This window comes from Thunnus maccoyii, chromosome 24, assembly GCF_910596095.1.
Source record: "Thunnus maccoyii chromosome 24, fThuMac1.1, whole genome shotgun sequence".
Classification (NCBI taxonomy): Eukaryota; Metazoa; Chordata; class Actinopteri; order Scombriformes; family Scombridae; genus Thunnus; species Thunnus maccoyii.
This window is the reverse complement of record NC_056556.1, coordinates 15,854,074-15,876,623: the sequence shown is the minus strand read 5'-3', so window position 1 is coordinate 15,876,623 and position 22,550 is coordinate 15,854,074. Positions and strand designations below refer to the sequence as shown.

General features: G+C 38.7%; 1 long non-coding RNA gene across 4 annotated transcripts in view; it reads right to left on the bottom strand.

Moving 5' to 3' along the window:
• LOC121892164 overlaps window positions 1-22,550 on the bottom strand; it is a 54,407-nt gene that overhangs the window by 29,544 nt on the left and 2,313 nt on the right. For all 4 annotated transcript variants that reach the window (XR_006094310.1, XR_006094312.1, XR_006094311.1 and 1 more), the window contains exon 2: window positions 13,289-13,383. This is a non-coding gene — a long non-coding RNA (uncharacterized LOC121892164). The remainder of the gene's footprint in view (window positions 1-13,288; window positions 13,384-22,550) is intronic.

The window sequence follows — 22,550 nt, the reverse complement described above, 5'->3', positions numbered from 1 at the left end:
ATTTTTTGACTTTGTATAGCATTTTGTATTTTTATTTTTATCATGTATAACTGTTCACCCATTTTTTTGCTTGGCAGAAATGGGCTTCCATACAACTTATTTTTTTTATTTATTTTTGTCAGCCTCTTTGCTGTTGCTACAATCAGTGGTAAGACATTTTTTCTGATGATATATTCCATAGTGAGGTGGAATTTTTAGCCAAAATTCCCTTCATAGAGACAGACCGCGTCATACTCCTACTGAAAACCACGGCCAACGGTGGGGGAAAACAATCAGCGCCATGATATGCAACCAAAGGTATTTTTCTGTTTTTTGCTAGCAGACAGAAGTGGCACCTTCACTCAATACAAAGTCAATGGAGAGCGATGAATTGTTTTCCCCTCCGGCGTGGGCGGGACTTCATTGCACTCTGTCTCTATTCGGGAATCTTTTGAAATCTCATTGTAGGAGGAACATCTTCATTGATCGTGCAGTTTGGTTGATCTTGCTGTAAGTCATATACTGAAGTGCTCTTTGTCATATTGTTGTTATGAGACAATGCTATAGAACAGAAAGCATTCTGGCGGAGGCTTCCTGAGGATCAATAAAGTGAAGGTCGATGAGCCCTGTGAGGCTCAAGTCTAAAGGGAAAATCCACCATAAACCCACTAATATGTCTTCTTGTGACCTCAGGCAGTTCAGTTAGAATTTCTCAACTTCATCAAATTTCTCCCTAAAAGCAGAGACTCCACCAGGTGCTGTTCCACTAAATCTTACACAAGAGACACAAAACAGCACACCAAATGATTTTAGACTCCTTCAAACAAATCTGATTTTGTGGACATGAATTATGTGGAGATTATGCTCCTCAAAAGGGCAATAATGTATCAGTCAAAAGATTATATGTCAGCAGCTTAAATCGCTAATTGGTTTAGGTAACTAGGACAGTTTGATAAATGTAAGGGTACGATTTTGTTTGTCAATATGTCATACTGCATCCATCAGGTCTCATTCACGTAATCCTTCCTCACAGGTAACTATTTCTCTCCCGCAGAGAATTATCAACAGACTATTCACTTCCTCTCAGCTTTACGGTGTGTTTTAGCATCTTGCAGCTGGTTGTTTTGGTTTTACACCCTGCGACTTCAGTTTTGATTCCCTCTCGCTGCTCTCGTCCTCAGCATTCCCACCTGCAGCGGGCAGCTGTTTCTACAAAGAAGTTCTGATAAATCCGCTACCTACGTGAAACCTGCCCGACGATAAATGGCAGACAAAAAAGGAGAGTGAATATACTGAACACAAACATGATTCCAAATGAAAGCTCATGCTGCTCCGTGGCTGCTGGATGTCTAAGCATATATCAGGTGATAACATGTCAAAGTTGAGCACATTATTGGTGAAAATTACTGTTAAAATGACAATCTGTTAAGTCTTATTGTCTTTTAATAAGGGCATGCATGCTGACTATAAATGAGGTGAGTACAACAAAAATAATCCCTGAGTTGATTACGTTAAACATCATGTTCACTCTCCCTGATGTTACAGTATAGAAATTTGCACTAAACATATTGATGTCCGATGTTCTTGTTAATTATGACGCACTAACAAAAGAAAAAGTGACTGACAACGGCTGAATTCAGACTCATTTAAATACAAATAGATCAACGTACCAGACTCATTTGATGAGTAAATAATGATGCACGCGTGGTATCAGCCTAATAGGCTCTGTTGTCTAATTATATACAGTACATTATTACATTTTCATATTTCCTGTTGAGTAAAAGGGGAGACCAGAGAGAGATTGATTTACAGAGTTTACACTCTTTCTTAGTCTTATCCGTCATGTCAGCCTGGTGATTGCTAATAAACCCCTCTGTTTCAGTTGGCTTTGAGATAAAGTGTGTATTTTGTGCGTGTGTGTGTGTGTGTGTGTGCAGGACATAGTTTAAACGATAAAAATACAGCTGGTGGTCCTGCAGCACAAATAAAAACAAATAAAAAGATTAATGATGGAGGAGCTCAAACTAAAGTAGCGTGTACGCCAGCGAAAAATAGGCTATCGCTTTTTCTTTTAACTATTCATAAATATTGACATATCGCCATATCTCCATTTATCTCTGTTTACCCACTCCCTTCCCACTATTTCCTCTGCCTCCCCTCTTCCTCTGCTCTCCCCCTCATACATAATGCACCTCTACCTTCCTCTGATCGCTTTCCATGACAAACATCCTCTCCCCCTGACCTCTTGCCATCCATAAATATTGATAGACCTCTCCTTATCACTCCTTTTCTGCCTGTCTCTGCGCTCCCTTGCTGTCTGTGATTCTTAGTGAGTTACGGCAGCGCTTCCTGAAACATGGAAACCTGAATGTTTAAAACTCATTCTGTTGTCCTGCTACCTGCAATGTGGTTATTTCAACTCAATGAGTCATTTCCAACAGGTTCATTATTCCTGTTGGCATCTAACTGCTTTCTTTCATGTGGAGCTTTTTTTTTTTTTAAATAAACCAAAGTGCAGTCAGAGATGTTTCTTTTGGTGACAACATCTAGTGGTCTTCAGAAGACTTGCATGGTAAATTAGTCGAACTAATCAAGTAGAATAGTTGCAGCTGCAGGGTCAATTACCTGCTACCTGCTGGCATTCTTTAAAGATCAGAGAAGATGAGGGTTCATTACAGAGTCTATTTTTGCAGTTTGGAGAGAAGTGAAGCATACAGAGGGTAGGGCAGATCACTGAAGAGGAAGTAAGGGACAAGCTTTACAGACAAACATACTGTTGATGTGTTAAGTCACACAACAAAGTGTGTAAGCAAGTAGAGTTGTGGTTTCCGTAAAGAGGGTGAGAAACCACATGTGAAATTGTCAACAGCAGAAAAATACAAGACATATAATTTCACATGAGCAGAATGAAAGCACAAGTGCGCTCTACTCTTCCACAGAAGTGGCATGAACTCTGTGGTAGCAGCAGATGTACTGGCACAGATAATAGTCTTAGCAAAAGTAGTATTAGTACAACAGTTCTGGTGGCAGCAGTGCAGTAAATAGTAGCGGTAGTATAAGCAGACTGACAGACTGACAAATAATCAGTATTAGTTGGATAATTGCTTAATTGTTACAGTAAATTTTCAAGACAAAAATGCTAGTTTAAACTCCTTATTCATGAGGATTTGATGCTGTTTGTTGCACAAAACCAGCAATCTGATATCATCAAATTGTGTTTTAGGAAAGTGTGTATTAGTGATTAATCTGCCAATTATTATATACGGTATATCGACTAATCATTTGGTCAATAAAATGTCTGAAATAGTGGAAAGTGTCACAAATCCTAAAGCTCAAGGTGATGTCTTCAGATGTTGTTTTATCTGGCCAACAGTCCAAAACCTAAAGATACTGACTTTACAGTGATATCAAACAGTGAAAAGCAGAAACTTGAAATTGAGAACCTGGAACTAATATTTGTCATCTTTGCTGGAAAAATGACTTACTTTAATGACTAATCAGTTATAAAAAATAAGCATTTTTCACAATTTTCCATGACATTTTATACACAAAATGATTCATCTTTTAATCAAGAAAATAATCCAGAATTGTGTGTGATGTCACTCACATGTTCACAGTTAGTGGTTTTCTCTATAGTGAGCAGTAAATTGAGATTTCAGATACTTCATCACCATCATCATCATTTTGTCAGCGACGACAGGTGATGCGTTGCACCCTTGCAATTTTAACACGTATAAAATGCAACACATTGTATTGTGGGAGTGTTAGCAGGAAGGAGTATACTTTTTTTTTCTACTTTCACTTGCGGGAATTTGTGAGGGCACTATATAGAGCATATTTCACACTTAGTCAGGATTCGTACTCTCTAATAAAAGTGCACTATACGGTAAATAGGGTGATTCCAGGCATAGCGCTCTGTGCGCCCCAAGTGGGTCTCACTTAGAATCAAATCACTCACACTTTCCACAACCACTTTCATCATAATTTGAAAAGACTAAACTGAACTTGCTGTGTCTTTGCTTTAACTTGTTCCTCTATCATTGCTGCTGTGTCTAATCAACTCTTAAGTCAGACAAAGTGCAACAGAGACATGGAGGTGAATTGTAGCCAAAAAGAAGACACCATTTCATAATTATGCAAACAAGTTCCAACAGGCAGAAATTACTAAGTGCATACCTATTCAAGCTGCTAGTAATGGCAGTTTCATACAGTGAAAAAAAACTCACATCAAACACAAAGTTCAGAAAATCCAAAAGGTTTTCAAGGGCATACCCTTTCAGAAATTGCTACATTATTCTTCTTTGTGCTGAAAGTGTATAATAAGAAAAGTCGCTCTACTTCCTTTTTCTAGAGAGAAAACTGAACCACACCTCTGACAGAAACACTTAACAGCAGAACAACATCAGCAGAGAAAAACACAGATGATTTCACAGGACTCACATTTTCCCCTCTGATACAAATGATGCTGTTACTGAGTTTCTTCTCTCTGTTATGATCCCATCCATTTTCACGTTTGTGCACCATATAAAGCATCCATACATCAAACCAGGTCAAAATGAGATATTATTCATACAGGAAACCCTAACTGTGTATGTGTGTGAGCGTGTGTGGATGAGTGTGTTCGAGATTACCTCACAACTGTCACATTCAAGTGATTTATCTGCTCCAGTTTACTACAACCACTCCATCGAGTCTACTGTGTGTGTGTGTGTGTGTGTGTGTGTTTGCACCCTTTCTGAAGGACACGGTGAAGAAGCGAAAGCCCAAATGGGATGCTTGTAGAGGTCGGTTACCCTCTTGCTCGATCAATATCACACACACACACACACACCTTTTATCCAGTTTACAGATCTTTATTCCCAGATTATTCTTGAATCACACAGTGACTATCGTGATATCTTCTACTTCTTGCCTCACACCTCCCATTCATCATTCACCATTTATAAATCAATCGCATGTTTAATGCATGTAGGTGACCTGTGCAGTCAATGCGAGGGAGCTATTTAAAGCCAAACTGAATCCATGATTTGCTGCTGTGTAACACATGACCTGTTTTGTTCCGTTTACAGTTTGTGGCTCCGATAAGACACAGCTGACAGTGATACTGAGTGCTAAAGGCCTATACTACAGTGCACTGCTGTGAGTATGCAGAGCTATGGGATGTTACGGACTTTATAGGGGCTTTGCGTCGTTCACTTATATTGATCTAGCGCCCCCACCACCCACAGCCTGCGCCCCGGTGGGTCTTATACATGACAGAAATAACCTACTTGATGCTTCGTATGTGTAATTTGCAGCTTAACCTCTCACCTTAACTAATGACCCATTTCAGTGACATATTTATAGGTCAATGAACTAGCCTTCCCAGTGGATGGGTCAGTACTCAGTCAAGGACACAGCACTTCTACAGGATTTCCATTTTTAATCACCGATCCCCAAAGATGTTAATTGTTAAATAAGATAAATGACCGACTTAGCGTGACATTAAAACTGTTACAGCAGTAAGTATAGTTACACTGACTACAACAACCACAGCGAGTCAGTCATTAAGTCATTTATCTTATCGCTTGCCTTTGTGGTAAGTCATATGTTGGAAAGACAAACAGAGCACTGAAATCTCGTATTGCTGAACACAGAAGTACTATTCGATGCAAAAACATGACTTATCCAGAAACAGCACATTTTATTGAATGTAATCATCCTGTTTCCTCTCTGAGATTTATTGGTAGTGAGAAAGTATCGCTCTCTCCCAGCGGAGGTTACTTGAATGTTTTACTTTTCAGGCGGGAGCACTACTCATGGATTAAATATAGATAATGACTTGAAGTGTTTTCTGTAATGTGCTTCTATTCATTATTATTATGTGATATGAAACATGATGGTTTTTGTTACTTTATTTGAAGAGGATTGATCGACTGTAGTTCCTGTCACTGTTGGTTAAAAGTTTTGATCTGCCTTTTGATTGTTTTTCTCACCCTTATAATAACACATGATTATCAAATCACCATCAGCTGTGCTACGGGGGTGTGACGTATATAACATACACGTGTCCTACTATGATTGTTGATCTTGAAGAAGGCCCGAGGGCCGAAACGTCATCCACATACAAGAGAAATACATATGCGTAGGCAAGTTTCAGTCACAAAACTGTAAGCAAAGAGTAAAAAGAAGAACTTCACACCACCAAACCAAAACATTTAGCAGCGTCAGTGGTGGTGGTAGAGGAAGGGAGGGAAAAAAAGGAAAATATTGCTACAGCTGTGAAAGCCCTGTCATTGCAGTAATGTGACAGAAATAAAGAGGAAATGTATTGACATGAAGTTAAGATGCTAAAAACGTCTTGCTCAGCAAATAGGAAGTGGTCAAGTCGACTGGTGACAGCGAGAGACAACAGGGCAAGTTCCAATACACTGTTAAACTGTCAGGTGACATAACAACATTTAGCACCACACACACACACACAACATGCTGAAACACAAAAGAGTATCAGTAGTGTGTGTGTGTGTGTGTATGTGTGTGCAAGGTAGAACAGGAATGTAGACAAAAAAAAGAGAGATCAGAGCTCTGACGTCATTAAACACACTGCTTACCACACACACACACACACACACACACACACACATGCGCGGTTTAGACAAGAAAGAGCTGTCCAGGCTTATCATGGATGGCAGGCACACACACACACACACACACGTTTTCTCTCTAATCAAGAACATAAACGGTGTAGGACATTCCTGAGGAACAGAGACAGAGGAGGATGTTTACCAGGTGGTACATGTGGAGACAGAGAGGCACAAAGAGGAGGATGTTTTTCTTTACTGTAGGCTCATATAGGGAAAATCTAAGTAAAGCTGACCGTTACCTCAACACCCACATACACACACGCAGAGCACACTGTAATGACCAATTTTGTGCCTAAAAGCATTATAACGATATTAAAAATGCTGCTTTCAACAGAATATGCAGCACATTTCTCCATATTGATCCAGCAAAAACCTCTTAATGGCAGTAGATGTTATTAAATGCTGACGAATGCTGAGGTGCGTGTATGTGTGTCTGCATTGGGCGCATTACAGTAATGCTGTATTGTAATGATAGAAGATGCCCTCATTAATAAATCAAATTCAACCACTTGGACAATTCCCATGTTGGGTGTCATGTTTTTGTTCGGGGGGAAAAACATGAACAGCTATGAAAGTATTATTCAAGGCTGAAAGTGTAACTTGTAAGCTCCACAGAGGATATCGCTCCCATGAAGGGAAGGTGTTAGGTCTGGGTTTTTTTTTGCGTCGGCCTTGGCGCCATCGATATATGCCGGCATTCCATCACAGCTGACACAAACGCCCGAGCTCGAGTTCAATTTTCATCTGGCACTGTAGTGAAGAGAAACGTTGCTGATGTTTGTGGTTTTCTGGTGTTTACTCTATAGCATGGCCTGGCATGTTGGGTAAAAACAGAACATTTTTCAAAAAAAACTAACATAATTTATAATAAGCAGCAGACAACTGGAAGAGCCAAAGAACCTACAAAGACTTTTATCCAAATGCTTTTCACACTTGCTCCTTTTCAACAGAAATACAATGATTTCAAATCATATTATCTCATTTTAAACAACTGTCAGGTAGTAATTTGCTTTTGGCCTAATACATGATTTGTTCTCTTTTAAAGTCTACCATTTTTAGAGCCTTTTATTTAATAACCCGTGGATTTGTTGGTTCTTCATCAGTAGTTTACAATCCTGTATGGTTCTCTTAAGTATAAAAATTGAATTTGTCTTTGTTTATGTGTATTTCCTCATACGTCCATTCAGTAAAGTATAAGTGAACTTAATAAAGTGTATAATGAAACTTGATTTAAGAAGTTTAAACTGTAATTGTTAATAACAGGCCTTGATATAATTTGTATGTGGTTTCCACCATAATTTATTATCTTTTATGACTCCCACTGTTTCTATTCCAAAACCACTAATCATTAGTTTGCTTTGTAAATTGATCATGTATCAATTAATAAAGATGATGAATTGAATCTTGCTTAAATTCAGAGATAGTTTGTTGAAGTATCAAATCATTTTTCAGTGTCAAAGAATTGTTCCAAATTGTTACCACAATAAAATACATTAGTAGCATCTGCAAATATATCATTTATGTATAAAATAAACAATAATAGGCCTAACACTTAGCCTTGAGGAACCCCACAAATATCATTCAATAATTCTGAATTATTATCTACTTCACCAGGAGTGTGCAACCCTTTTAACACCAATATCTGTCTATGTCTTTAAAGTAGCAAGCCATGGTCAATAACAGTAAATGCTTTCTAAAGATAAGAAATATCCCCACTTTATATTCATTATTTTCTATTACAGTTTGTATTTCCACCGAACACATGGACGTCACATTGCCTGCAGATGTACTGTAATTGAAGAACAGAGAAACTGTTGCTTATGTCATTTCTATTTGAGTCATTATTCATGCATCTGAAAATTTGCCTTTTCTTTCCCCTGAGATCTTCCTTACTTCCTTTAAAGGGAAGTTAAGGCCTGATAAAGGGTATCTAGTAAAACTCTGCAACCCTGTGACAACATTTCCAGTGGATTCAGAATTAACTTTGTCACTCCTTTGGAATAGACTCATTGGTTAATTCTCATAAGACACACTCTCATCTCACTCTCACGTCACTGAGGTGTGAATGTGGTGGACGATGTTCTCTCACAATACGCAATCTGCTTTAAAGATAACAGTCAGACTGTAAGTGATGAAAGCTCTGACCTCAAAAATTTGTCCTGAAGCTAGTCATGTAATTATTGCAAACGACTTTTATTTGGAACAATAAATCATCTTTCCTTATATAACTTATTTTGGATGGTGATCAAAGATTTTGATGAAAGCCAGATGTCAGAGACTAATGATGTTAATCTGTATTCTTCAACGGTGTAGTAGAGTACTCCCGCTACATGAGAAACATCTGGGCAGATGCATCAGTGGGTAAAATGAGCCACCCCCTGTATCTAAACATGGCACAAAAAGTAAGGAAATTTGTGTTTGGTAGATAATTTCTTTGTTGTAACAATGCTTCTTGGCAATAAATCTTATACCATTGGACAGCCTGTTTATTTCCCTTTTAAATGGTGCCACATTTGTAGAAATATGCATTTGTGGGATGAGCAGCAGAGCTGAGTATGTGGGTTGTGCCCATGAAAAATATGCCAAATCTACTGTATTCAATACTTCTGCCTGCTCACCTACTCTTCAGATCTGCCAATAAAAAGAACAGTAAAGAAGTGGCGCAATATCGTACATCTAATCATGCCAGAGCAGCTGTCATTACACACAACCATTATTACACATGGTTATGAATATTTATGGCTCCCAAATCATTATATCTCAGGCATCAGTAACAAATGTCAGAAAGATAATCAATAATTTTGTCTATTTGTCTATAGCACCATTATTTAAACTTTACAAAGTGCTTCGCAACTGGGGGGGGGGTTGGCGTTTCTATCTGCACATGTCTCATTTTTCTAAGACTCACTCACTCTGTATTAAATGTTTTGTCATTGTTATTTGGGGTGCTTTAAAGGTGCAGTGTGTAGAATTTAGTGGCATCTAGCAGAACAGACTTATCAGGATATAATATTCATAAGTATGTTTTAATTAGTATATAATCACTTGAAAATAAGAATCGTTGTGTTTTCATTACCTTAGAATGAGCCCTTTACTACACAGGAAGCGGGTCCTCTTCCACGGATGCCACCATGTTGCACCGCCATGTTTCTACAGTAACCCAAATGGACAAACCAAACACTGGCTCTAGAGAGGGCCTTTCACAACCGCCGTAGGTTCCCCTACATATTTGAAAGGGGAGGGGCTGGCTAACCAATGGTGTAAGTTCATCACTCAGCGACTCAGTACTGGTCCCGCTGTTGCCGTCCAGCCAAACAGTATGTGCACCTGGTCTTGTGTGAGTTGCCAACATTCTCAATGTGCATTCTTTTACATGTGGGAAATGGAGTATGTACAGTTTTTGTGCTAACACATCACTTATACATCTGGCCCAGGTCCTTACAGCCTTTTTGGTAGTTACAGACTTATCTGGAATGCCAGAAATAAACAGTTTGCCATTACTGCAGAGGCAGCTCGCTTTGATTTCCCTTTTTTTTTTTTTTTTACAGCTAACTTTTGCCAAGAATTATGTCCAACAGATCCTGTAGAATCTGATACATGTTGAAAAACTTTTTAGAAATCTAGTCGACTTTTAACAGACGATTAGATGTCTTTTGATATGCAAATGATCAAAACCAAACTAACAGAGCTGTGCTGTTATCAGCTGCTACTACAATAAACTTCAACTTTAGGGGGTGTGTCGTCTCTCTCTCTCTGCCTTTTTGCTTAAGAGGTTGCTTTGGCTTCTTGGCTCAGGAACCAGTGGGCGGGGTTGGAGAGGACGTCAAGGAACTACCTGCACCTGGGTAGGTTAGGCCTCCAGCCTATTTAGTTGTCTTCTTGTTAACCTCTTTCTCTCTCTTCCTTGCAGGCCTCCACCAGCCAGATGGGTTAGACTTTGGTTTTGTTTTGTTTTGCTTGCAGGCATCACGTACTTCACCCATCCATACACTGCATTCATGACTGATTTAGCTGAATAACATTATTATATTTTATATTACGTTAACAATAAATCTAATTTTTTAAAAGTTTTATTCCTTTGTCACTGACGCTGAGCCAGTTCGTGACGGGGGGAAAAAAGGAAAGTGAAATCCACATACCTCTGACCACTACGGAGCGACCTTCTTACACTGGAAGGATGTTGAGCTATTAAGTCGAGGCTGAGACTCAATGACACACATGGCTGTCATCTGTTTGGAGAGGCCTATTTCCACCAGCATTCAACTCAAATATGTGTGCTTTTATTGCTAATGAAACTGTTCAATTCAACTGTCACTGTAGAGAGCACAACACATGTGCCTGTTGTCATGAATACCACTGATACAGGATACGTGGGTGAATTCTACCTCAGCCTCAACACTATCCTGAATTTTGCATCACAAATCCTCAACTACAATCAAACCTGCTTTGACTTCATTTAAAATCCACTGAATAGTAATCCACATTTGTATAAAAAACACTTATTTTTCATAACAACTTTGTTCTCTTTGTGTTTGTCATTCGAGAAATATGTTGGCCCACATCTTTAAGAGCATATAACTGGTTGGTACGTTTTATAAACCATGTATTATTACTCCAGCTCACAAAACTGAGCGGCGTGAATGATTGTGAGCAGTAAACTGACCTCTTGCAGAGTTGACTGGTTGTTGTTTTGAGTGGGACACCCTGTGCTTTCTACTGCCTCATGATACTTCTGTTCTGTCTGCAGTGTGTTTCTGAGCCCCTAAGGAGCAGCAGGAATGCTGACCTCTGCTCTTCCTCTTTGTGAATCTCCCCCCCTCCCCCTCCTTTGCAATTAGTTTCCAATAAAAACATGTGCTTTTTAATCCACGCTAAAGTTAGAAAACTCTTCATCTGTCATCCTCCGGATACTATTATTGCAGCCAAAGGATCAGCATCAAGCGTGGAGAAATAAACATGAAAAACCATTAGGAGAACAAATATAGATCACTTTGATCATTTTTTTGTTAGATACATCACTGTTGTCCAATTCTAACTCTGTTCAGCTCTCCTCGTACTGTAGGGTGAATTGCTTGACTTTTAGACTTCTCACACAGGATCAAAACTGAAACCAAAGGTTGCGGGCTGGACTCTGTAAACACTTCACCTCTGTTTGACCCTGAAGCTGCAACAACAGCTCGGTAGTGCCTGGTGGCCATGTGAAATTAGACGTCTGTTCCTGAAGGGAAAAGACGTCCATGTTTGGAGAATTTAAAAGGTTTACATTTCCCACTTTAACTTTATCATTAAGATTTATAGCAGCTGAGTTCAGCTCACCTTTTTCCATTTCTTCAAACCTGATTTATACAATAAAAACAATCTTGAAACCAAACCAGTCCTTTCATGATGTGGTCATTTACAAAAGAACAATAAAGAAGACATGAGATGAAAGAAGGAGCCCGAAGGAACTGCAATAAAAGTCGATCATCCATCATTCAGGGTTCTGTTCTGAAAGCTTCTCATAGTGTGGGTTCAGTAAAGAGTATGCAACCCTGTCTCCTAGAAAGTAGGTTTATATACTGCTAATTTGCAATAGTAAATGGGTTTAGGGAGTGACGTACAGTAATGCTACCAGCATTACATTTTAATAACATAATGGGTAAATGTTCTTCATTTTTTATTTCATTTCTGACAATATCTGCTCTTTTAAAGCTGGCGTGTGGTACTTTTGTCTCCCCCCTCTGGCAGTGAGAGTAAAGGGGGGCGCTCAGCTGTGATTGCCTGAGATGTTTCTAGGAAGAGGGGAGGACATTTCTCTTTGTTTGATCATGTTAAAAGTAAACTTAGACCTTTCTGTCGGCCTCCTGACTTGTTTTAAAAAAGAGAAAAAGAGAGAGGGAGAGAGAGACAGAGAGAGAGAGAGCTGAGAGTGAGAAAGAGAGCAGCTGTGGTCGAGTGAGCTAAAGAGTGAGTGAAGAGAGGGAGTGGTGGTAACGAGAAAGCCGGTGAACCAGATCAATAAAATGTTACTTTCTGATTGTTTCACGCCCACACACACACCTCCGCTCAATCCTGCAGGGGTGCGCCATAACGCTTGATTTGGTCTGAATGAAGCCTGACACAGGTATGCGGCAGCTCCCTGAATGACAGGCACACAGAGAGGGCCGGTAAAAACGGATATGTTTTGACGGTCCACCGGCCCAGAAACGTATTTTTTGACGGCCCACTGGGATTTGTCCCAGTATGCCCGATGGCCAGTACACCACTGGCTATAACCTACTGTTGCGGCTGTAAAACAGTGGATTAATTGTTTTGAATGTCACATTACCCCTGCAAAATGACTCATTTCACCATCAGAATTTGATCCAATCGGTCCTATAACATGTGGAAAGTCTAGAAGAGCTGCACAATTAACGGCCAAACGGCCAACGCAGGAATATTGAGCCCGACATGAGATTTAAAAACTCAGATTTGTGTGAACTCGTTTGGCAAGAGCTTGAATGCAACAGATGTTCATTTATATGTAAAAGTTCTGCAGGTTTAATAAAATGTCCACTTGTACAAACTAAAGCAAGATTCGCATTTCTATAGTTATGTTTAGGCACTTGGTTAAGGTTAGGAAATGATTGTAAACCTGATTAAATGTTGAAAAGGTGAAAGGTGACTTTAAGCAGGAGACTTGATGTGTTTTCTTTATCCACATTTACCTGAAACTTCATTTGGAGTCTTGTTTCTGGCCGCCTGAAGAATGTAAGTCCAATATTCACTCTCCTTTTAGCTCTGGTTTGGTCTCCACCAACATCTGAGAAAAACAAGTCTCTTTAGTTGCTAAAAGCTAAAAGTTCACCAGCTAAATACTTCATTCAATAATACATAAAGACTGTCTATGAATCTATCTGTATGTGTGCAATATGAACCCGTGACTGAACAGTGGAGGGATTATTGCAGGGAAACAGTAGCCTTTACAGTGGAGATAGCAGGAGAAGTGAAAGGAACTTCAAGTAGTAAATATCTTCCCACACACTTCACTCCCTGACAGGATCACGTCATGCTCCCCCCGCCCCCCTCCCCCTTCCACAAACACACACACACACACACACACACACACACACACACACACACATCTTTAAATCCCTTCGTTACTACTGAGTATTGGCCCTGCAGTGGCTTCTGTGATATACACACACACACACGCACACATAAATGCATGCATGCGTGCGTGCTTAGACTGCATGTCCTGTGTTGACCTCTCCCTTGATGCTTTGTCATGGCAAAGTAATGACAGCTTCCTGTTTGCCTAGTCTCATACACTAAAAATTGGTGGTTTAAGGGAAGACGCAAGGCCCCAAAATAGCTAGAGACAGACAGTCCCAGGTGAAATGCAAAATGTGCAGGCACACACACACACACACACACACACACACACACACACACACACACACACACACACACACACACACACACACACACACACACACACACAGTCTTAGTTAGCCAGTCCAATTGGGTTTTGGATTGGCAGCCAATAACTGAATGACTGTGGGAAAGAACTCATGGAGAAATCTGTGCGGTCTCTGGCTGCAACATATCTTTATATCTTTACATATGAAGTAATAAATGGAAACACACATTATCTATTAGAAAGATCAAGTACAACAGGATTTTGTTTATATGAATATGTCACTGATTTAGTCATATGAAAGACAAATCCATTTTATTCCACTGTGCAAACACTGAAAGAAGCTGTGCAAACAGTTTTCATGCAGATGTTTTAGATATTAACTGTAATTTAATGAAAAGGGTCAATACGTAAAAAATGCCCAAGTGGGACATAGTCAAGGGTGACTGAAAAGATACTGATGCATACAAATCTAATGATCTTAGACAACTGACTTTTTTTATAAGGTCAAAAAATTATAAAGAAAAACTTTTAAAATCATACCACTAGGTCCCTGTAGGGATGTGACAATGCCTGCCTTGAGACATGCATTTGTGCTGCCTAACTCACAGCTCTGAACTCTCAATTACCTCAAAACTCAATCAGCTGGGATCTCCTAATCAAATAAAACAGCTCGCACATTCCTCTAGAGTTGAAGTTGAGGCTAAATTTGTGCCCTTGTGGCTGGTTTTGTGCCCTGACATGACTGATGACATCTGACAGGCTTATAATACTGTACATGGATCCTAAATTTTCCTTGTTAAGACAGCCAGAAGAGGGAAAACCAAGACTCAAACATTCTGTATTTGGCTGCAGCTTTGGCAGAAAATCTCTGTGAGTTTACAGAGAGAAGCTGTCAGCCAGATTTTATCTTCCTCCTTGTGTTACTGACACACAATGCCTTTGTTTACATGTCGAAAATCTGTATCAACACACACACACACACAGAGCTTTTGTTAACCATTTCAATAGGTGCTAAAAGGTGTTGTATTGTAGGCTGCCAGGATCTGGAGGTGGGAGAAAATTTCTTTGTATTGCGGTCAACGAGAGGAAACACAGACGAGCTTTTACCTGTTTCACTATTTCATGCCTTCATATACTGTAGATACAATCGCTATACCCCATGGATCTGTCGGTCAAGAAGCGAAGAAAGTCAGAACTGTTTTATCTTCGAGTGTGATTAAATATCGCATTTTCTACAAAAGAAACAGTGCGCCTTTTACATGCTGTTCCCAGTTGGCAATCGCTCCTGAACTGGCGAGCCATGTTTTTTTTTTTGTTTGAAATACAGCGAGAAGAAAAATGCATCAAATCCTGGAAAAGTGAGAGGGGATTTGTTCAGAGCCGTGTTACAGTCTGCCATATTTCTCTCTCTTTCTCATCACACTCATATAAAAACACCAAATTTCCTGACATCTGCTCTTCTATGGCCGGCTATTGTGTCTCTCTTCCCAGAATTGTGTAACAAACCCAATAAAAGCCTCTTTAATGTCTCTCTCTCACTCACACACAAACACAAACACACACACACACACATAAACACACAAACACACTGTATTTCTCACATCTATATAAACCCGTGCAAACAAGCGGCCCAAATGACCACATTGATTTCATAACTCCATCCTCCAGCCTTTTTTCATTCAGGACATCGATACATTTATTAAGATGTACACACACGCACGCACACACACACACACTTATACAGAGATTTCTTCCTTAAACCAGTAAATCACTGTCTGAAAGTCAGAAGTAAAACATCCATTAGTGTGTGTTTCTCAGTCTGAGTTGTGCGTAATTGCATGTCTTTGTGGGTGTGTGTATGAGTCTCAATATGAGTCATCTGTAGTCTCTTCTTTATTTTGAAAAAGTAAGTAGAAATGTATTGTTGCATTAGCATCTAAAACAGAAGAAAGACTTGAAGCAACCGCCTCTGCAGTCAGACCTTTAACTGCAGTCACCCTTAATCACAAATATTTTCTAGTGAGATACAATCTCCAAACTGTCAGTGTTAGGGGAATGGAGTCTATTTAGTAGAATTTAAAAGGTTTTTTTTAAAAATCTCAAATTAAAAGTATGAGATCCTTCCACTGAAGTGATGAAAGCAGTATCGCTTTATATAATCATCTGCACTCTCTGATATTTCCACACATCTTCATGAGTCATGGGTACAGGAAAAGCAGAAATGAAGTCTTCACTAGAGTTGCAAGCTGATTGACAGGAAATTAGATCACCATTTTTTTTAAGAAAAAAACAAATTCTCTGGTTCCAGCTTATTAAATGTAAATAGATATGAGGAAGATATTTTAGGTTGCATCTTGGGCTTTGGGTGACATGATCAACATTTTTCACCATTTTTTGACATTTTATAGACCAAACGACTTATCAATAATGAAAATAATCAGTAGTTGCAGCCCTAGTCTGCACATTGTTAGGGTCTACACACTATTCTAAAAACTGATATTTTGAGAGCACAGGTTCTTTATCGCTCAAACAGATACAAAAGTGTAACGATATTTGTGACCACGGTCGGTTTTGCGTATGCTACGTATGACATGGGATGACTTCATGATGTTGTTGGCTTCCCCTATTGGCTGACTGTAGAGGGACGCTGTGGTCGGTCGGACCACTATGTGCAGCAAACATCTGCTTCTTTTTATATGTTCAAATGAAACAAATGAAACTGGTTATTACAAACGTTTTCACTTATTATGAGATTTTGATTGGATTTATGGATCTACGAGCCTTGATATAAAATCCAGTATGGATTTTAAACAGTTTAAAACTTCTTCTTCCTTCTTCTTAACATGTTTTATGCTTCAGCAAAAGTGATTTTGGCAGTAATTTTCTCAAAAACATTTCTTTGAAACTTAATTATTCATTTTTGTAGTGCAGCCTTCCAGTACAAGATGACACAGGGCAAGTACTCTTAAGTTTGTATGTTGTTGTTTTCCTCAGCACTCATCTGTAATCCGCTTCCTAAGAAACTATAATCAAAACAAACCTGCCTGTTAGGACTCATAAAAACTCATGCCGTAGAGATGTCTCAATGCTCTTCTTGATTTTATTCCTTTTTTTTTTTTCTCTATGGCTGAGAGACAGAAAATTGAGTGGTTCCCATGGTAACACAGTGTGTGATCAACATATACTGTATAGCAGCTGGCCAAATATTAGCAGTGACCTGGAGCTGATAAATAAAACATATTAATATAAAACGTAGCCTAAGTTTACTCTCACATTCACACACTCATGCATTCGTCATGAGTCGCTCACTGGCTTCCAGACGACCACAGTGACAATTCAGATTTTCCCACAAAAGAAAGGAACGGATATCACTTTTCTTCCTGTCTAATTTACTGACGGGGAAAGTTAGATCAGGGGAATATTGAACACATAAAAGCTTTAAACCATTTAAGTAGAAATTCAGTTAATGTCATCTTCAGATCTGCTTAATATCGGCTCATTTTTTCCACTGCAGATAGAGCACGCAGACTGCATTCCTGTTTTTATTATAAACTGCTCTGATTTACCGGAAAGTATACGACACAATTGAAAGATAAAAAGAAGAGAGACTGATACAGACTATTAGTCCGAGACTTTCATGTTCAAGATAAAGACTTTATTGCCTTCATCAATCTCTCACGATAAGAAGGACATTGTTTTGGTGCAGATTTACAAGAAAGAAACTGATTAATATAGAGATCAGCGGGGCAAAAGACACACATTCAACATTTTACGTATAGAATTGCACCATGTTGTGGTGCTGGGGCAACGCTTGACAATTCTGACCACCAAAAAACAGCTCCTCTGTACAGCTGTGATACAAAAAAAAAAAAAGTATAACCCCTTGTATGCTCCGTGGTCCCTGAGGGCACCGAAATCTGGCAACCAGGTATAACCGGTTCTTCTTCGAGTTATTGCAAACAAATCCAAAACAGAACAGAAGAGAAAACAGCATGCCAGAAAAAGCTCTCAAGAACATTACATGGAGATAAAAAACAAAGCAGACATTGGTTTATATTAGAATATTGGACTGGCGAGAGCAGTGGTTGCTAAACTGGGGTTCAAGGTCCCACGAATGGGTCACAAGAGAAATCGGAGGGGTCAGGAGATGCGTAGTGGGATAGGACGGAGGAAAAACACATTTCTCTAATCTTTGCTTTTCTTGTGAAATAGGTATTGGATTTTCTGCCAACTCACAAATGTTCAAATGAAACAATAGGAGATGTTTAGAGAGGAAAATCACTCTTCAAAAAATGACAGACATACTGTATGTAAGCTGTGAAGAGGAGCTGCGAGTGGACACTGTTTCATTTTAATTATCCCAAACGACGCTCGCTGTTACTTGAGTTTTTTCTTTTTCACCAGAAAAGCCTGGTTTTAGTGAGATCCTGTGTGTGTATGTGTGTGTGTGTGTTAGGGATGAACGATAATATCTGCACGTCATCGTATCAACAAGTTGGGAAATATCAGCGTATCAGATATCGGCAAAAAATCCAATATCGTGCATCCCTAGTGTGTGTGTCTGTGAGAACACAGATTAAAAGACATCCCATAGGAGTTGTACAGTAATTATGGTTTATAATTTGATTATCACAATCTTGGAATATATATTCCCACACAGCCAGATCAAGTTCACACACACACACACACACATACATGTAGAAACATTCACATTCCAGATATATTCCCAACAACATATCTCTGTAACCCTGCTCCCAAGGGGGGGGGCTGAGATCATTTATCATACTCACTCATTAGGCCAATAACAACACATGAGACAAATGAATGCACAGATGACAGGGTCAGCCACGGCTTGATTACATGGTCATACACACATACAAGCAAGGGTCAAACTTGCCTTTACCGACACACACAAACAAGCTTATAATAAGTCCTGGAGAGACAGAAACTCAAACTATGAGCTCCTCCTGGCTCTGCTGTGGTTCTGCCTCCCCATCATCTCATCTTTGCTTCTTAGGTACCTGCATCTGTGTGTTATTATGTAATCAAGCCTCCGTGATTGCGTACGCTGGCTTCTCCACATGATCTTGCTTTTGATTCCAGCTCCTGTATGTCTGCTAGCGCTGAGCAGATAGTTGAAACCAGCCGCAAGCAAGTTTGAAGCAAGTTTATTACACCTACCCGCATTATATTCATTATTTTGTACAGATCCCTTTAGATTTATACACTGAAAATGAAAGAAAGAAGAGGGAAAATAAGAGAAAGACTATTTATATGTATATATGTTTTATGTATGTATATTATATATACCCAAAAGTCTCAAACAATATTCATATACACATTAGTGTTCATCAGACCTCAGTTTTATATTCATTAATCATCTTATTTTTAATTTTTTTAATATATTAAGTTCCTTATCAAAACTTTTCCACAAACAATGTGAACTCTATGACTGATAAATATTTTGGTTTTAGTAAACATGCAAATTCTTCTTAGTTCACACTGACTCACTCTCATGTGAAACAACTGCAGGGAACAGTCTGGAAACATCTTATTTTTGACATTAATTGTGCAGTTTTAAAGTCCACCAACTCTTTACATTTGCGAGCATGTGAGTTTATAAATAGTATTGGTTGATAATCACCTCTGCTTACAATTTTTGGATTTGTGATTGTTTTGTACGTGTTTCCCAAACCTCCACACACTAGTTGTATTTTGTTTTGTGGAATATTGCAATAGACTTCAACATTTTTGTCTTTATGTGATTTGGTTTCCAGCACAGTTTGTGGTCTATAACAACTCCCGAAATGTTATCTTCATAAACTCTTTCTATTTCAACATTATCTATCATGATTTGTACTTGATTATTGATTTTTTGATACCCAAATATTAAAAGTCAAGTCTATTTTCCTCAAGTTTATGCACCTGACTACATACAAGTTTGTGTATTGGCCTCTGGACGCTTCCAAAATGTGGGTGACCTACGCTCAATATTGTACCTGAACGCCTCCTCTGTAGACACATGGAAAAACTATGTCTGGTCTCCTCTGCTTTATTTGTCGGTGTTTGTGTATTAAAATTTGTTAAATTCCTGTAAACTTAGCTAGTGGCTGAAACAGCCCCTCTTCCCAGAGAAGCAGCAGAAGGAGGAGGAGGAGGAGGGCAGGATGAAGATACTGACTAATGTCTGTGTTCTTCATTCTCTCTAAACTACACTCAGTATTTTAATGTCAGGAATATTATTTATTTTACAGAATTTTTTGATTTGTTTCTGGTGAGATATTATTTATTTTCTATAGTGACTTTGCTGATGGAAGCATTACTGTTGCTGCTGTAGAAACAATATTTTGTCATATTTAAAATATAAATCTATTCTAATCTTGTTCTGAATTTATTCTTTTTTTAAATAATAGGCTAATTCAAACCCCTCAATTCTTTAATAATGAAAAAGAACTGATAAGAGTATTGATAAATATTCTTATTTCTTTCCTCTGGCGTTGCATTCATTCCACCGATGCAGTCAACAAAGCAACATAACACATCACTGTAACTAGTGATACCGGTGTCTGATAAGCATCTCTACTGTTATCAGATTATTTTAACAACCGCCGACACAAACATGATGAAAACTGTTGGTTACATTAAATTTAGATGCTGAAAATAATCTAAATCGAGCTGATGAGTGAAGGTGAAATTAATCAGCAGCTTCAATCGGGAAACCAACCAGAAGAACAACAAACATGAATCTCACAGCAGGAAGTTTTTAAGGTCTGTCGATTCACAAACAGTCTCAACTCTCTGTATTCATCTGTCACCTGAAGTGAACTTTAAGGAAATCTGATAACAGAACAGTAGCTCTGAACTTTGGAACGAATAATCTGGAAATAAAGTCAAATATTAACAAGAAGTATAAATGTTTATCAGTTGGATCATAAAATCTGATGTGTGGCTTTTATTCCAACAAGGAAATAAAGAGTGCTGAGGTGACATTAATGAAGTCTGTTGTATTTCTGTGATATGTGATATGTTTATGGATAAGATAAAGATAAACTTTGAACCATACCGCCTCCACTGGTGACTAGTGGCTACAGTCTGACTGTGGGAGGATGAGAAAAATCCAAGGGATCTGGATAACGGATAGGGGGGTGCTGACCCAAAAAAGGTTGAGAACCACTGCCCTACAGTATTTTCCTTATTTTCTATTGCTGTGGATATCAGTTCTATCAGTACTGTCAGTGCAGTGGATCATTCAGATCTAAAACCATATAGATGGTTACTCAATAAGTTGTGTTTTTCTATGAAATGATCGAGTCTTTAAACAAAAAGGTTTTCTAAAATTTTCAAGAAGTGAGGAAGGAGAGAAACTGGTCTGTAGTTTGAAAAAAAGTGCCTGACTCCATTTTTGTAAATAGGAATGGCTCTTGCTGTTTTCATTTTGTGGGAAATATGTCTGTTTGGTTACCAATATTTGGTTGTGTTACGCAACTGCTGAAACAATTTTAAAGGAATAGTTAGCGTGAAATGGACCGTAGTCTTCCTCTCTCAGTATAGTACATGGTAATATTGTTAATGTTGCTCAGGAGGAATGATCGAACGCTTTAGAGCCAAGCTGACAAACAAGGCAGTGCTCTAAAAACCATATTTATCACAAAATAAAAAAAAATCACTGAACAAATGATGATATAAAACTGTCTGAAGGCCTGCTGCGTGCGTGTGTGTGTGTGTATGTGTGTGTGTAATGTCCTCCTCAAATTGAATGATACACATGGTCTGCGTATGCTAATGTCATAACTCACATGCGACACAGGGGTGTATGGTTGGTCTACAATCTAGTTACATTCTTGATTTACACAGGATCATTTCCCGACCGACTGATTATGCTGACTCAGGTTTTACCAGACAGCAGCAAAAACAATTATTTTGCATGTGAGTGTGTGTGTATGTCAGTGTGTGTGTGTCTCATCCCACCAGTCAGTCAGAACTGAAGAAGCCTTTTGGATAGGAGAAGAAACATCTTCCAGATACTAAAGTGAGCAGTTGCTCTTGACTTAGCAGGTACAGACAACCAAGAAATGATGCAACTGATTTCTAAGCTTGTATGACCCAGAATTAAACAAGATGGAAAACTATACCAGGAAATGCATAAAGACTACACACTTTGACAGTTTTTCAGAAAAATTAATGGTTGAAATTACACCTAAAACTCTAATGTTAGCAGCATAACTCTGGCCTTGAGGTAAGATCTTCTACTGATGTGGTCTAAACCACAGACTGCATGCTGTTTAGAGTCAGAACTAATACACGCTTGTGATTAACCAAGAAACTGAACCATTATTACAAGGAAAATGGAGCAAATAAGCTAAAAGCGACCATTAAATAGATGATTTAACTACCCTCGGTTTAACAGCCATGCAATTGTTAAACCATCAAAAATGCAGATACAAATCTCAAAGCCCGACCAGATTAAAATGCAAGTGGGAGATAAATGTTGTCCATTTACATTTGTGTTTTTTTTGTCAGTGTGCTGCAGGGTTTACTCTTTCAATTAATTTCCAATTTCCTTGTAT